Below are 4,082 nucleotides of genomic sequence, written 5' to 3' on the forward strand. Positions count from 1 at the left end.
TACAAACAAACAAACAAACAAACAAACAAACAAAAAAAACGAACTGCAAGATGTAAACGTAGAACTGCAAGTAAAACAGTCACAATTCTGTGATAAAAAGTTGCAATTACTTTTTAGTTTTTTATTCTGTGCCAAAAAATAAAATAAAATAAATAAATATATATATATATATATATATATATAACATTTTCAAAATGTTGTTAAAATGTTTTGTGTATGTATATTTATTTGGTCACTTTATTTTAATGTCCAATTCTCACTATATTAACTATTAACTTAGCTTTTTGCCTCAATAAACAACTAATTTGCTGTTTATTAATAGTTTATAAGGTAGTTGTTAAGTTCAGGTAGTATAAGGGATCTAAAATATGGTCATGCAGAATAAGGCATTAATATGTGCTTTATAAGTACTAATAAACAGCCAATATGCACAGTTTGCATGCTAGTTAATAGTGAGAATTGGTCCCTAAACTAAAGTGTTAGCATTTATTAATTTTAGTTTTTTTTACACTGAGAATTGATCTTTTAGTTGTATTTCTGTTGTGAATGTTATCAGAGGTGGTTTGTTTTTGGTTTTGATTTTCAGGCGTCACACCCAAATGTTGCGTTGAAACGACTAAGAAGTTTCCGCTTGAGATTCTGCTGAAAGTGACTAAATATGAGGTGCAGACGAGCCACGGCGTCTGCGCCATCGACGCGCTCGTGTGAGTTATTGATGATATGAGTTATTGAATGAGTTTCTGAGGGATGGTTATTAATGTGCGGTTTCTGCTTTCAGACTCCACGCCAAAGACAAGCGATACTGCGCGACGCCCAAACTCGAGCGAGTCCTGCAGATCTTACTGAAGCTGAAGACACGGCACAGCATGAAAAACACCTCTGCTGTTTGAACACATGAGATCTGGACAAACATCTGTCACACTCAAGAAAACATTTACTCATTGCATGTTTTTCTACGTCTTCAAATTCATTCATTGATCTTGCATATAGCTTCTGCATTTTGTACACATTTTGTTTAAAGCTTTTTTTTTTGATAACTGCTTTCTTACAAAAAAAAGTTTTTTTTCTGATAATTTTTTTTTTAAATATGTTTTATTGGTTTATGTATTATGTTTGTAGTGCTTTATAGAAAGGCACAAATCAAAATTATTGCTTCAAGGTGAAAAGTTTCTTGTGTCTTGTATTATGGTTGAATTAAAGAGCTGTTAGTTTGATGGATGAAGTTACTTTGTTTTGATTTACATTTTTTTTTTTACATGGGTTAAAGGGGTCATATGATGCGATTACAATTTTTCCTTTCTCTTTGGAGTGTTACAAGCTCTTGGTGCATAAAGAAGATCTGTAAAGTTGCAAAGACTAAAGTCTCAAATCCAAAGAGATATTCTTTATAAAAGTTAAGAGTCAACCACACCTACCTAAAACGGCTCGTTCTAACACGCCCCCACATATCTACCTCACGATGTGGGAAGATTTGCATAACGCCGCCCAAATGTTCACGCAAAGAAAGAAGGCGTAACTTTTATTCTCGCTGTAGTATTGTTGCTGCCGCTGCCATGTCATGAAGGTGCTGTGTGTTTTGTTGTGAAAGTGAAACTACTTTGTTGGTCTTCCAAAAGTGGACACGACTAGAAATCGGTGGTTAAGTTGTATTTACAACACTGTTCCAGAACACTTCAACCCAAATATTCAGATGTGTGCAGCACATTTTATGGAGGACTGTTTACTGATCCAGGGAGAGTAACGTTAGACTAAAATGCCAGCAGTTCTGACTCACGTAAGTACGTTTTCATTTATTTTTAGCAGCGTCATATGACCCCTTTCATGAAAAACAGTGAAAGTGCTATATTTGAAGGATCACGTGACACTGAAGACCAGTAATATATGATATACATTATAATAATATACTAATATATATATAACTGATGCAAAGATGGATTTCATCTCCAGTGTCACATGATCCTTCAAAATTAAAATGTGTGTGTGTCTGTATATATATGTATAAAAAAAAAAAACCGAAGGGGGCAAAAACCTTTTCACGGCACTATATATATATATATATATATATATACTAATAAAACTACAAATGTTCATGTTCACAGTGCATTGACTAGTTACATATTATTAAAAAAAATAGTAAATGTTGAGATTTGGATGAACTACATTATATTATATATAAAACTTATGTAATAAATGCTTTTGACAGTGTTTATTAATTTAAAAAAAGTTGCAATTATCCAATTAAATATTGCATCTTACAATTTTGTGTTAGAATAACCATTTTAATAACACTGTTAACAAATAAAAAAACCTTACTGAAGGTTTTAGTTACTGAAACATGTCGCAGCAATCTTCTGTAAATTTTATCGTGGGCAGACAATAATAACGACAAGATACAAGGCATGTTTTTATTGCTAAAAAAGTTAATTCACACCACATAAAGCGCATTGAATCCATCAAAGCAGTTCACAGTTGACTTCAGATGCATTTGCATGTTTGTCTTCAATATTATCAATGTTCAGAACTAGATGTTCATAATGGACACAAAGTCTAAAGACAATAAACCATGACCAGAAATCACTCAGGATTACGTTTCTGTAATAAAACGGTCCAGTTTCAACGAACGGTTGACTGACTAGAATCAAAACCACAATATGATTTCATCTTCTCATTCATGCAGGTTGACATTCAGTGGTTTCACACTCACGGGATGATTTTGGCATGTTAGATTTGCAGATGTTTCTGAGCTTTACATGAAGCCGAACCACTGAGTAACACACGGCTCTCAAACATCAACTACTCCGGTCAAAAAGGTCACTTTTGTTAATAAAGGCAGTTAAAACCCAATCAACAAACAAGTGAGCAGTAGTCAGACATTTTCATCAAGATCTGAAAACAAATCTCAGTCAAATAACACTAATGCAATTAAACCTAAATAATGATTCAAAATAAATACACATACAGCACTTGGCACATCAATTAGTCACTGCATTGGTCAAGCTGCTCTAAACTGTCCCATTCCCAAGCAGAGATTTGGACTGGCACAGTGCTTTAACTAGACTTAACTAATCACCAATGCTGTTAACTTCATCAGAACTCATGTTAGAGTCGAGGGAGGTTAGTTGATTGTCTTCTGACCAGCTGTTGGCTGAGAATGAAGCTGCGTTCTGAAAATACAGGACTGAAGTTGAGTGTCAGCACAGCAGTCAATCATTAACCAAACACTGTCTGATCATTTCTCACAACCTCACTGTTAGCAGCACTTCAAACTCTTCATACTGCGGAGTATACTCCTTCAGAAAATACAAGGTTTAACTTTATTGAAAGCTAATTTTTGTTTTAGGGGAATTTTTTTATTTTACACTTCCTTGGTATTTTATTTGTTGTAAAATATTCAGGAAATGTCAATTAAAATTAATGATACCACAAAAAAAATCCACTTATTAATCCACTTTAATTGAAGGGGATTGTATTTATTACACTTCGACAAAAAAAAAAAAAAAAAATAAAAAATGTATTCCTACAAAATGTAATTACAATAATAAAAAATAAAAATTAAATTAAAAATGAGGAAAATATAAAAAATAAATAAAAAAATAAAATCCACTTAAATATAATTACCTTTTTAAAATAAAATTTAATCGAATTTAAGAGGACTGTATTTTTATTACATTTCAATAATAAAATAAAACACACACACACAAAACAATTAATATACAAAGATATACAATAAAATCCACTTAATATTATTACCTTTCAAAAATCAAATTTATGTATTTTGACAAAAACACACACAAATAGAGAATTATCCCCTAAAAAGTAATTATATTTTAATAACAAAATAAAAATTAGGAAAATAGGAAAATAAAAAAAATGTAATGAAAAATAAAATCCCCTTAAATATTATCACCTTAAAAATTATATATATATATGGTTAATTTTTATTTTGTGTTATTTTATTATTAAAAGGTAATTACATTTTAAGGGATTATGTGTTATTTTATTATATATATATATATATATACACACACACACAAGTTTGTTTTTGTGAAAAGTGGGGACTCTCCATAGGCGTAATGGTTTTT

At 31.2% G+C, this 4,082-nt stretch overlaps 1 protein-coding gene across 2 annotated transcripts in view; it reads right to left on the reverse strand.

The window, feature by feature from the left end:
* Positions 1 to 3,095: 3,095 nt before the first annotated feature.
* The window catches only part of LOC107751583 (pyridoxal phosphate phosphatase-like), a 12,544-nt gene continuing 11,557 nt past the window's right edge, over positions 3,096 to 4,082 (reverse strand). The window contains exon 3 of one of the 2 annotated variants that reach the window (XM_016567341.1): positions 3,096 to 3,164. The gene's annotated coding sequence lies outside the window, so the exon portion shown is untranslated. The remainder of the gene's footprint in view (positions 3,165 to 4,082) is intronic. The other variant, XR_001641273.1, reaches the window with a different exon arrangement.

The sequence above is a fragment of the Sinocyclocheilus rhinocerous genome, unplaced genomic scaffold (genome assembly GCF_001515625.1).
Source record: "Sinocyclocheilus rhinocerous isolate Xijiao unplaced genomic scaffold, SAMN03320098_v1.1 scaffold2207, whole genome shotgun sequence".
Taxonomy (NCBI): domain Eukaryota; kingdom Metazoa; phylum Chordata; class Actinopteri; order Cypriniformes; family Cyprinidae; genus Sinocyclocheilus; species Sinocyclocheilus rhinocerous.